General features: G+C 48.3%; 1 protein-coding gene across 2 annotated transcripts in view; it reads right to left on the bottom strand.

Moving 5' to 3' along the window:
• Nucleotides 1-12533, bottom strand: part of Sema5b (semaphorin 5B) — a 113760-nt gene extending 101227 nt beyond the window's left edge. For both annotated transcript variants that reach the window (XM_004642185.2, XM_023702272.1), the window contains exon 1: nucleotides 12199-12533. The gene's annotated coding sequence lies outside the window, so the exon portion shown is untranslated. The remainder of the gene's footprint in view (nucleotides 1-12198) is intronic.
• Between the last annotated feature and the right edge of the window lie 743 nt (nucleotides 12534-13276).

The following is a 13276-nucleotide window of genomic DNA, read 5'->3' as shown; positions in this document are numbered from 1 at the left end:
ACAAAATATCTGACAAGCTCTTCAGGAAATTGTATTGCACAAGCTACAGAAAGGAAGCTGAAATGTGGTGGAGTTAGCAAGGCACTTAGCTGTGTGTACAATCGTATTCTGAGGGTATGTACCAACGGGTCAAGGCCCTTGGAGGGACATGTCCAGGAGTGTGCTACAGGGCTCCAGTCTATGCCATCCCCATTTAACATCATACTAATTCCTTGGATCAATACACAGGAAACATTTGAAGCTAGGAGCAACAATAGATATATTGGATGCCAGAAACAAGATCCAAACATCTCAATCAGCTGGAAGGGTGGACTAAACTTAAAAAGACAATGAATTAGAGGAAAAATTAAAATCCAAAACATGACACAAAAAGGCTACAGAGGGGCCAGGGAGTTGGCTCAGTAGAATAAGTGCTTCCCTGGCAAGCACAGGATCTGAGTTCAATCCCTGGTTCTGCAAAAAAAAAAAAAAAAAAAAAAAAGGCTACAGAGGTGTTATGGGTTGAACTGTGTCCCCCTAAAATTCATATATTGAAATTTTAACCCCTCAGAAAGTGCTCTTGTATGGAAATAGAATTGTTGCAGACACAACTGGGCGAGTGGTCATTCTCATTCATAGAGCAGGATGGGCCCCTTACCTAACATGACTGGTGTCTTTTTTTTTTTTTTTTTTTTTTTTGCAGAACCGGGGATTGAACTCAGGCCCTTTGCACTTGCCAGGAAAGCGCTTCATGACTGGTGTCTTATACGTAAAAATGGGAGATTTGGAGACACACACATGCAAGTAGGACACCATGCAATGACAAAGGCAGAAGGTAGGTCATTGCTTCCATAAGCCAAGAAACACTAAAGACTATCAGCAAATCACCAAAAGCTGGAGAAGAGGCACTGAGTAGGTCCCTCCACCACATCCCCCAGAAAGAATCAGCCCTGCCAACATCTTGACCTTGGACTCCAAGCCCCCAGTTCCATGTGACAACAAGTATGTGCTATCTAGGCTGCCTAGTTTGTGGTGATTTTTTAATGGCAGCACAAAGCACAAAGACAAAACTAGGAAGATGGGCTAAGTAATAACTTATGTGAAAGAGCCCCAGGAGTGTTTGTGTTTATAAGCCAACAATTCAGCAGCAATTCATGACTTTTCCCCAAATAGCCAACTCAGAAATCAGGCTATCTTAGTAGAAGGTATGGTACGTGGACTGACAGGCTGTACTGGTCAGGCCTCTCCTGCAGGGTTAGATTTGAGACTGCCTAAGTAAGAGGATCTTGGTGTCCTCTGCCCATGGGTGAAGGGACAAACAAAAGGACTAACAGAAGTGAGGAAGAGGTGGAAGGCACAGAAAAGTGGCTGGGTTTGCTAACAACAGCTGCACAAAAAAGAAAAATAGAATAGCCCATAGGACAGAAACATACTTCAGAGGAATACGAGAGCTTTCTATTAGGCATTGCTGACTGAAAAATCAAATGGGCTACCTCGAGGAGAAATGAGCTCTCTGGCTCTAAAGTACTCAAGATTCCACCTGCTCATGGCTCAGTATGGACTCATACAGGTAACTGAGGCAATGGGCAGCTCCAAGAAGCATCCATTCACATTTCTGCCTGCCTGCCACCTGCAGCTCAGGCTTCGTAGCTATTTAAAGTTAGAATCTACCATGAAACTGCCTTGGTCCCAAGACACTGTGGCTTTAGCAGACTGAGCTGTGTACTGAGGGCGGGGAGTAAAGACTCATGGCCTGAGAAGATGAGACTTAGTGAGACCCACTGGAAGGATGAATTTGCTCACAAGCATAGGACAGAAGGACCAGAGGACAAGGGACAGGAAGGGAAAAGAAAGGAAAGCAGCCCTTGTTTTCCACTGTCCAGGGGTTGATAGCCAAAGAGCTAATGGGGGGCCTGAGAATGTAGTTCATGGTAGAGTGCTTGCCTAGCATGCATAAGACCCTGGGTTCAATCATTAGCACTGCCCCCCAAAAAGAGTTGACCAATCCCTACCTAGGAGAGCCCCATGCTGTGAGGAGACACTGCAGAGCCTCTACCCGGGCTTCTCTGAGGGACTCCAAGAGTACTGGGAGGATGACAGAATTCAGTGGGGTAGACAACTGTGATGCCAGCAAGACAATACTTCTTAGGATAACCTGACTCTAGCAATGACTATCAACATGAGCAACTGCTATAGACTTAATCTGAAACAACCTCACAGCCCCAGTGTGGACTGCTGGGTAAGAGTGGAACTTTTAAGAGGTGGAGCCTGTGAGAGGATTGTAGGTCATAGGAGGGGTCCTCAAATGGGGTTTATGGGGCCCTGATCTCTTGCTTTTCTCTCTCTTTCCTCTCCTGCCCAGGATGGAAATGGCTTTGTCACACACTCCCACTTCAATATACTGCTTTTCCCAGAACTGTTGATTTAGTAGGACTGGTGTGTGAACCAAGAATGGGTGTATTCCTAACAAACTCTGTGTGGTACCAACAGGGCTGACTAGGAACCTCACTTTGAGAACTGTTGCTCTAGCATAGTCAGAGAGGCAGTGAATGGTCCCGCCTTGGAGCAACATAGAGACAGAGATTGCACGCTGGGTTGATCATTTGTCTCTAGAGTAGGAGTTTCCCAAAGCCTGGCAGCAGGACTTCCAGCCAGAGCTTGAATAGAAGTTTATTTCACTAAAATGCATCTGGCTGTTCTAAAAACTACAGTTTCTGGAACTTTCCATGCTGGTGGACTTCTAGCTCTCCTGGGCTGTGTTCTCTTCTACAGGAAGCTCTGCTTTTGTTTCAATCAGCCACCATGACTGTGCCCCAGGCATTCTCCCCTCTAAGAAAAGAGCTCCTTTACCAGACCCTCTAAGGCTGGGTTTTTCAACTGCCTCCTTATGGAGGTGCCCACTGCTAATCATACCTGAGTTGGTCATAGGCCTCTTTCCAATCCAGGTCCAGGAACAAGCACAGAGTAATCATAGAGAACTCAATCTGGGCCCTGTATGTCTTGAGACCACTTAACATGGTGTTGTTTTGAACAACCCTATTACCTTGTCACCGATTCCTGGGCAGCCCATGCACAATTTAACCCCTCAGATCTAATTCTCAGGATCTCAGCCAAATCAGGTCTTCCCCGACTGCCAACCCCCTCAAGAACTTAAGCAATTAATTTCTGCAATCTAAATGCAACTTTCCATCTGCCCCTGTTACATTTCATCTTGTTAGTTTAAACCCAGCATTCCAGCCTGCTGAGATCATTTTTGAATCTTTATTCTGTCTTTTATAGAAGCTGCCCATCACAGCCTTGTCATCAACACATTTGATAAGCTCACTTACTCCAGTTTCATCAGTTTTGGATAAAAATATGAAGCTGCATTCTTCAGAAGCTCACCTGCCATTAGCCATCTTCCCATTTGGAATACACAATCATTTGACCATTCATGCTAAAGTCAGACTTCCTATGGTCTAAGGCATGTCTCTAGGCATGTCATCTCTCTCCTTGGCCATTACAAATGCCAGGCTGGTGTGTTCTCTTTCATCTGAGAACTCTGTCACATCACCACTTCGTTCTTGGTCACGGTCAGAATTGAATCAGCAGGACAGTTTCGGTTGCCATTTCTTGACCTTCTCAGCAATGATAATGTTACAGAGACAGGAATGTAAGAATATATCCAAGATTATATCCAAGCAATATTTGACTTCTGACAGAAGTCAGACAGCCTATCCCCCATCATTACTATAGCATGCCTCCCTGACATATAATCCATCCTGGGAAAGCAGCATCTAAATTCTTCTGATTCACTGGGAAAGCAGTAATAGAAATACATCCTAACAGGAACCTGCTTGGCTATAAGGTTTGCAGGGATCTTGACAGTTGGTCAATGAGGAAGCAAGAAATATTTTCTAGCATAGAGTATTTGGAAAAGGGGGCAAGGATATAATCAAGAAAAAAAATAAAAGAAAAACATTAATGAAAAGCACTCCTATTTTTCTGCCATTCATATGTGAGAAGCACTCCTTTTTAGTTAGAAAAAGGAACTATACATGTCCACACAATGCTGATAGAACATTTATGAACAACCTGTTAACAACACAACCTAAGAGTTATTCAAGAGGAGGGAGAAACAAACCTGTAGTAAAGTGTCTAGGCTCTACACTTAAATCCTACTTTGGCTTACTATGAAGCTGTGTGACCTTAGGCAAATTTCTTTACCTCTCAATGTTTCAGTTGTCTCATGGGGAAAGTGGAGGCAAGAATAATATGCATACTTAAGGCATATGAACATGAAAAGAGATAATGCACATAAAATGTTCAGCACACTGGTGTACACTAGCAGCTCAGTAAATAACAGTATCATAGAACAACAGCTTCAAAGCACTAAGTACAGAGAGCTTAAGCGCTGGACCACGGCAAGGACTGAGAAGGTGAAAGGAAAAACCAAGAATGCTGAAATCAAGGACAGAAGAGACTGAAAGTCCATTGCAAGGGGCAAGCAGAACTGTATGGAACTAACCCGGAAGGAGCCAAGGAGTTCAGTTTAGGGATGCTGACCTCAAGGTGAGGCAAAGCAGTCAACTCAGAGCCTCAAAGTTCAGTAACAATAGTTTGCTTTTTGGGCTCTGAATCCAAAAACTTATTAATGCTATAGGATGCCATTCAGAAATTATCTTAATGTTCCGTGTTAAATATTCCACTCTAAGAATTCCGTTTTGAGGAAATAGTCATCAATAGGCCCGAAGATTTATGTACAAGGATGTCCACTGCAGTATTATTTATAATAGTGAAAAATGGCTTATGATCTAAATGCCCAACCAAGGACAGTTTCTGAGATAAATCACAGTACACCCATATGATGGCATGCACTCATCCCTTGTAACATCCATTTTGGAGGAACACTCAAGATGGGGGAAATTATCACAATATGTTGTTAAATGAAAAGGGCTGCTCACAAAATAGCCTAGAAAATATGATCACAATTTAATTGTATACATATCTAGAGATACGCTGAAGTATTCCATGTATATACATTAGTTTTGTGTTTCTTTAAAAATGGCCAAAAAATTATACTAAAAAGGAATTCCCAAACTAGTGTACAATAAAAAGTCACTAAGATCAGAACCCAGGTACACAAATAGCAGCTACCATCTAGATGCCAGGAGTCACCACTGGGACCGATGAGAAGCAACCTGGCTGTGTGAAGGGCTGAGGGGTCAGGGATTCCACAGGGTGTGGGTGGGGGCTATGTGGAGTCTAGAAAACATTTAGGTCAGTGGCTCTCAACCAGGGCTGCATATCAGAAACCCCCAAAATGCCAGCGACCCAAGCTCTACCCTTGGGAATTCTGATTTCACTGGATCTTAGGATGGAGCTTTTATGAATATTTCTAAAAACTTTCCAGGTGGTTCTTATGGGAATCAGTGAATCTGCTGAAGAGCTGCACCAAGCCACTGCTGCCCACATGAAACTGCTTGTCCTGCACACAGCCTTCTCCCCATCCACATCCAGCACTCTAGAAGCTGGAGAGATGGTGACAGGAGGCAGGTATTCTGAGGGCTGGGCAGCATGCAAGAAAACAATGGATGTTAACAAAGGTGTTACTTAGGTCCGTCCTGTGTGGGAACTTCCACCACGAAGATATTGCTCTACACTTTTAGACTCCTAATTTGACCCAGGGTACAGATGCTCTATAATCTTAAGATACAGACTCTATGAAAAGGGAGAAAGAAAGAAAACCAGGATCCTGAGAAATCTACAGGGACTTGACCCTGCATAACAGGTGCTACTGGTATTTTCCTCTTCTGTCCTGCTTTTGGGCAGAAAAACACACCAGCCAACAGAACAGCGTGCAGACCTTAACAGTGGTCTGCTTTGGGTGGAGGTGGCGTCCTAAAGGACTCAAAATCTCCCCCAGGAGCCTTGAAGGAAGAGAAGCAGAGGGAAGAGGCTACTTGAAACAAAAGTTGGTATTAAGTGATAAGATCTCCCAGCTCCTCACTCCAGGTATAGAATTACTCAGGCATCAAAAGAAGGGAAAGAAGAGGCCTGGGTTGGGTGTTGGGTGCTTTATACATCAGATCCATCCATCCCTGAATAATTAAGGGGCAACTGCAGCTCTTTTGTTCTCCGTACAGTAGGGATCCTGAGGCACCTTCAGGACAGTGACCAGAGCCAATTGGAAGAGAACTTTGGCTCAGTTAGACCAGCAGGGGTGACAAGAGGGAATGACTCTCAATTGCTTCACCACAAGCCTTTTCCTTATAGTTGCCTTCTTGGTGGCCTCATGTCAGTTCTGGTAGAGGGACAGTGGGCAGATAATCCAGTGCCCAATCATAGTGTCCATTTTGCAATGCACTGCATCTATGTGTAGGTGCACAGTCACACACACACACACACACACACACACACCTCAACAGCTAACACACTTACCTTCCAGTGAAGTTTGGCTTCAGCTAAAGCTAAAAGGAAAATGCAGTTCTGAAGGCACAAGGGGGATGGAAACCGGCCTAGGACAAAGCATTCCCCGTAAACAATCCACAGCAAAAGTAAAAGAACCATTCCTAGAAAATCAAGAAGGAAGTATAATCTCCAGTCTCTACTGTGTTTTTATAGATGAGGACTCTGCTGGTTTAGCAGGAGCACTAGAGTAGAAAAGCCTCCCTCCCGGCTAACCAGGCTCCGCCCTCAGCTCTTGAAACCTATCTCTTCTGATTTGATTCCCAAGGGATGGGCAGAACAGATGGTTGCCACTCATCTTCCAAGAACCAACCTTTCCCATCACGAAAGATGCCAGCCAGAGACATTCCTGGTTCAAAGGCAAAGATATTCTGATAATATTGACAAGGCTTCACATTCAAATGAGTTGTGTGTGCTAGTCTTATTAAGTTGTCCTTATTAAAGGCAGATCAATGAAGGCAGTGTTATGGCAGGACTCAGCACATGCAGAGCTGCCTTTGAAGCTTTCAAGTGCTGCAAGTGGAATGAATCCTTGTCCTCCCATTTTAAGTCAGATTGGAGGAGGAGACATGGACCAACTGTTGGGGCATATGCTTAATGCCAAGCCCTCCCAAGCCATCTCCAGCCAGGATTCTGTTCTTCTAATATCCTCCTGGTATCCCTCAGCATACTGCAGAAAAGCACCTTCATTTGTTTTTACATTCACTGTCAGGCCACCAAGTCTATACTTTCTTATTGGTTAGCTCTTTGGTCATACCAGGATTTAAGCATCCATCCTAGTTGGCATTTCTCATGCTTGGGAAGGCAAAACACTAAAGCAGAAGGGAAGGAAAGTGACATGGCAGAGTCACAAAACACTCAACTTGGTCCCCTCCCTTTCCTTTCAGAACTCTGCTCCCAGCTGGAACTTCTTCCTGCCACTTGCTAGCATTCAAGTCAGTTATAAGAGGAATTTCTCAGAAGGAGACTCTTGGAGGAGAACTATCTGAGAAAGAGATTGGCATGCACAAAATCCCTTTCCAGATCACCCATTAGAGAATCAGCTCCTCGGCCAGCTGTCATCCAAGCAAAGCCACAGGAAAGAATATTTGAAGAGCGTAGCATTAGGCCAGTGAAGCTCCAGATGCTGTTCACGAGCTACCAAAGAAGGGCTCAGTTTGGACAAGGCGATGCAATTCCATTATTCATGACACTTGCTTTGGGGCTGGGGTACATCTCAGTGAAAAAGTGCTTGCTTAGCATGTGCAAGTCTTGGGCTCAATCCCCAGTACCAAAAGAAGATCCTTGCTTTGGCTTCTGGTCATATATTTAAGACAAAGTAGTTAAATATGGTCATAAATTCAAGACAAATTTCATGATGAGTAACTTCAAATGCAAAGATCTGAATATAAAGAAAATCATTATCATAAATAACTGCTTCCAATATACATATATACCATACACTCATGTCATGGAGAAATAAAGACAGGTAGGGATCAAAGTAACTAAATAAGGGAAAGAATGGGATCAGACTCTGAAATATAAATAACCAAGGCTTCCTTCCAAAAGCTCACATCTCCAAATCTCCAGATGCCTGGATTTGCTTCGTCTATACCACAAGTACATGGGAGGTACTCAGTTCCAATTGTCAAGAGTGAAAGCTAAGCAAAAAGAGGGTTCTGAGAACTGGGGACCAACTAAGGTGAACCCTAGCTGCATACAGTCCACCATAGCTGTCACTATCACCTAGACAATTACAGAGAGAGAGAGAGAGAGAGAGAGAGAGAGAGAGAGAGAGAGAGAGAGAGAGAGAGATCCATCACAGATACTGAGGAAACATTGACAATTGTGTTCTTCTAGTTATACAGATTTACCATAGTTATGGTTTATGTCTAGATGTTCCCCCCAAAGCTTCACACAGTCATGGGGTGGCTTCCAGAGTTTTTTGATTCATTCATGATCCAGTGCTGGGATTATGGGTGTGAATGCTACACCCATGCTGGGGCAGGCAGTCCACATGCAGTATAAGGGAAGGAGAGAGGTTCCCCCCCCCCACATTCTTCTCTCTTTTTGCTCTTGCTGCTTTTGCTGTCTTCTGCCATCAAGAACTATTGCCCCTCTGTCAAGTGCCACTCTGCCTTGGAATCAGCTGATTATAGACCAAATTCTCCACAAACTGAGCTAAGGAAACCTTCCCCTCTTTAATTTGGTAATCTTGGATACTATGGTCTCCATAGCTCTTAGCATGGTGCTTGGCATGTAATGGGTACTCAGTATTAATGAATACCTTAATTGATTGTCTCTTAGTCTCATCTATCCTACATCCAGGCAATAACAAAGCCAAAACTTGACAATCAGGAATAACTGGCTACTGGCAGGGGAAGGCAACGGGTAGCAGGGTACCAAAACTCAGCCCTGGGCCCTTTCAGATGTAACAAGGTAGCCCTGTGCTTCTAAACAGGGATTTTGTCCTTTTGTCATTTGTGTCCATTCTATTCCCTTAGTCCTCAATGAAAATAGCTAATTAGTCAATTGATAGCCATGTAGGTTGCTATCCTGTTGACTTTCTGTGTAGGATATGGGAGAAAGACCAAGCCTAAAAATATCCATGACCATGGGTCAGTTATTGCAAATAATTCAGCCCAAAGGCATCTGCTTCCTGAATACACGTACCCCCTCCAGTGAACTTCACCCCTGCCTTGTTGATCATCTGCAGATACTTGCCACCCCTCTGCCTGCCCGCCGGGAGTCCTTTTCCCCTTTTCTGACACACACTTAAGGTACAGGGCTTTGTGGATGTTCCTCAGGATCCCTGAACATATGATGTGAGCCTTCAGTCTTTTCTCATCTACATCCCAAATAGTGTAGTTTTGATACATTAGGGGAAACAAAGTTACTGGTTTTTTTTCTGTAAAAAATAAAATAGATTTGCATACACTGGGCTCCTAGTGGAAAAGCAAATAGGAGAACTGAGCTCCAGTCTTGGGGTTACATCTGGAACCTTACATTAATGGACAGAGATGCTCTGAGTTCTATAAAATAGAAGAATCCTAGTGGAACCTGAAGGTGAAGCTAATGTTGAGATCCAAAGAGTCAGAGATAGGACATTCCAACCCTCAACTTCTTGATCTAAGCCAGGTGCAATGGTACAATCACATAATCTCACCACTGACAGAAACTGAGGCAGGAAGATCACAAATTTAAGGCCTTGAATCTTGGCAACTTACCAAGAATCTGTCTCAAAATAGAAATTAAAAAGCCTAGGGATGTAGCTCACTTCAAGAGTTCTATGTTCATTCCCCAGTACTGATAAAGAATTCTTCATCTATCCATATTGGAGGTCAGAATACTAATGGGCTATAATTTGGCACTGTCCAGACCATTTCATTTGGCCAGTTTGACTTTGAATATCCAGTTGTACACAGAGTAGGCCATTCAACACATTGCTACTTGCCTTCCCTATGCAAGCATCTGAGCTTGTGTGTCCCCTGGCATAGACAATCTCCAAGCCCTTCTTCAGCTTGGGGCCTCAATAAGAAGAGGGTACTAGGAGGACCTTCAAACAAAACAGGAGGTTTACCCTTGGACTAGAAAGTTTTTGAGGTTCTTTAACCCCAGTGGAAATGGCAATCCACAGAGCCAAGCTGGGCCTCTGGGCTTTTCTGCTTTACTGGTCCAGCTCTTGTGATAAGGGAACTCCTCCTATCAGGCCTTCTCCTGCACAGGCAGCTGGTAAGGAAGAGGAGCTTCTGTCACCAGCCAGACTCAACAAGCTCTATCCCACTGGAATCATGCTATGTCTTTAGTTAGTCCTCTCCTGAGGCCTCCTAAGACCATCCCTTCCCACCAAGGCTTGCTGCCTTGCATGTCACGTTCTCTGACCCAAACACACCTACAATGTCTGGGATCACACTGCTGCATGGAGCAGCCTCCTCCAGCAGGAGCTCAGCTCTGTACCTTCTGTATCTACCAAAAGGTAGCACAGGACACTGCACTGCATGTACATAAAAGGTACTTGAGGTCCACAGTGACAATGGGGGCTGTTGTCAACTCTGGAGGAGGAAGGCTTTGGCATTCACTCCCTGGAAAGAGAAAAGAGAAGGCATAGATGCCATTCCTTCTCCAACTGGTAGTGGGAGGTGTTGGTACACAGAAAGAAGCTGCCCCCATATCGCTACACTCCTGCACACAAACCTTTCTGCTCCTGCAGCCTCACCTCTAGAGTAACTCCCCTTTCCTCCCCCAAGGCCCAGTACAATTCTCCTGCCCAAAGACCACCCAGCCCCTTACCCCTGAGAGCCATATGTTTTGCCCTTTCTCTTCCCTTAGAACCTACAGTGTTTTCCTTCCAAGGTGCCTCTTATTCTGCTTCCTTTTCTTCCTAGTTTTGAGGTCCATTGCTAAGGCCCAACGGAGCATCCGCCTCTTCCTGGAGGTTGCTTAGAAAGGTGAGAAGACACCTCTGAATCTGGAGAACGACGGAAAGGAGCTGCTGAAAGATGAGGGGAATTAGGGCTGGGAGGTGGGGCCGGGGCTGAAGGAAGAGGAGCAGGTTGAGAGCCTGAGAGAGCAGGTGAAGAATGTGGAAGAGGTTGGATTCGCTAGAAATTAGACGGAAACAACGGAGATGGGGACCAGAGAGGGTAGGACGTGGAGGGTCCTAGACGTAGGCTCTATTGCAACGCCCAATCCCTCCGCGTCAGCCTTGAAGAGAGTGCCAGAGGGTGGCCTGCCGCCCCAGCTCCACGCCACCAAAGGGAGAGGACCGAAGGGGCGGGGGGGGGGCGCAGCATCCTGCGGCCGACTGTTCCCATCCGAATTCGGAGCCCACTCAAGCTTGCGCGGCGGGGCGGGGCGGGGCGGGGCGGCGGAGGACCCGGCCTAGCTGGAGGACGAGAAGGGGGCAAGACCGAGCTTCAGGTGGCCCTTCTTGTTTAAAGTTTGCGGCGGGCCCAGAAGCCGGCCGCCTCTTCCACTCCTATCCGCCTCGCTCGGTCCTCTCTAGCCCTGCGACCACTTCGCTTTCGGCTTCGCCCGGGACCGGATTCCCCCCAACCCTCCCCGTGCCGGAGCGCCCCCTCTCCCTCCCTCCGCACTGGATCTCCCGCAAGACGTGAGCGGAAAGTGAATGGGCAGCCCCAACCACAAAGACAAATTACCATGAGAAAAATAAATCCGGAGATCACCGCTCGCCCTGGTTCCCGCCGCCGCGCCCCCTCTCCACTGGCCAAGGCGAGAGCGCCGGGCTAGGGGCCGCCTGATCCGAGCCCAGCGGGCAGAGTTTGGGCCGCTCCGGGTCCAGCTTGAGCAGGGGTGTCCCGGAGTGGGCTCGAGGCGGTCCCCGAGCGGGAGCCTTCACACTCTGGGGCCACGCGTCCCACGCGACTCGCCGCCCGAGCGGCCCCCTCGCGATTAATCCCCGGCTCTCTGGCAGCCTCCATCTCGGGCGGATCTCCGCGCCTCTGCCCCGGGCTCTCCGAGCCTCTCGCGCGTCGATCCCCTGCTCCAGCCCGAGTCCCGGCTCCTCATCACCGCTGCAACCCAGATGCACTGACTGCAGCCCGGAGAGGGCCCAGGGCCACCGGGACTCGAAGCAGCCGGGCGACAAGAACGCAGCCGCGCCGAGGGCGCCCGAGCCGAGCGGTGCAGAAGCCAAAGGACCCTCTGTCCTTTCCTCTCCTTGCAGCCTCCAACTTGCCAGCACCCTCGGCCCCAAACCTTCCACCCACCTGAGTTGCTGAAGTTTGCAACTTGCAGCCTAGCCTGGGGAAAGCGCCGGGGCTCGGGACTCACCTCTGGCGGCACGCGCAGGTGCGGGTCCCGCGCCTTGCGGCTCTTGGCTGCGCGGAGCGGGGCGGCAAACCCGAGGGCTGGCGGCCCGTCTGGGAACAGGGCGGCAGCGCAGGAAGGGCGCCCGGCCCTGTGCTTCGCGCCCCGGTGCAGTCCGGCCCTGGGCTGTGCCCGCTGCGCTCCGGATCGTTCAGCAGCCGCTGGATGCGCGGCGACCCACCGGGCTCCGCGGAGCTGGGCTCTGGCACCAACCCCCGCGCTCCAACTAGCTCCAGACCCCGCGCGCCGGAGACAGCCGGAGAAGGAGAGCGAGGGAGCAGAAGGAGGGAGGAGAGGCGGTGGGGGAGGAGTTGGGAGCGAGAGGAGAGAAGGAGGGGAGCCGGAGCAAAACGGAGGAGGGGGTTGGAGAGGACCTGCCGCGGCAGCGCGTCACCCGCCAGCCCCAGTCACGCGAGGGGGCGCCCTACATCCCCAAGTCCCCGCAGCCCGACTCCCGGCCCCGAGCTGCCCACCGTGTTACTAGGAGGTGAACCTAAGCCGGCACCAACCCCAGTCAGGTTGCAGGACCGAGGTCCCCACACACTTGTCTCCTTTGCCACATCCCGCCTAACCGTCCTCAGTCACCCCCTCTCTAGAGCCATTGCAACACTTGGAGCCTGAAAACCTCCACCCCAGGTGCCGGGCTCCCCAATTCCCCAGCCTTATTAGCTAGGACCTGCCAATGCTGACTTGAAAGGAAGAGAGATAGCGTAGGAAAGCGGGAGGTGCATTCGGAATTGCAGCGGCGGGGTGTGCGGCTGAGCTGCTGGGCCGGGCCAGAAAGCGATCTGGAGAGAACCACCCCAAGCCTCAGTTTCCTCAGCTGTACACTGGGCTGGTAATATGCACCCCACAGAGCGGCGAAGAACACGCAGAGGCTGCGTGGAGTAAAACAGCATCAGGAACGCTGGGGGGGGGGGCGTCCGAGGGCTGAGCGAGACAGGGAGGAGTGTTTTCTGGAGCGGAGAACGCTTAAATGCAGCCAAACCGAGCCAGGCCGAATTGTTTACAAGTTAAAGTGATCTAGGGTTTCTGATGGCTG

This window comes from Octodon degus, unplaced genomic scaffold (assembly GCF_000260255.1).
Source record: "Octodon degus isolate 3935 unplaced genomic scaffold, OctDeg1.0 scaffold00147, whole genome shotgun sequence".
In the NCBI taxonomy this organism is placed as follows: Eukaryota; Metazoa; Chordata; class Mammalia; order Rodentia; family Octodontidae; genus Octodon; species Octodon degus.
The sequence above is the reverse complement of the archived record's forward strand: the minus strand, read 5'-3'. Positions and strand labels throughout refer to the sequence as shown.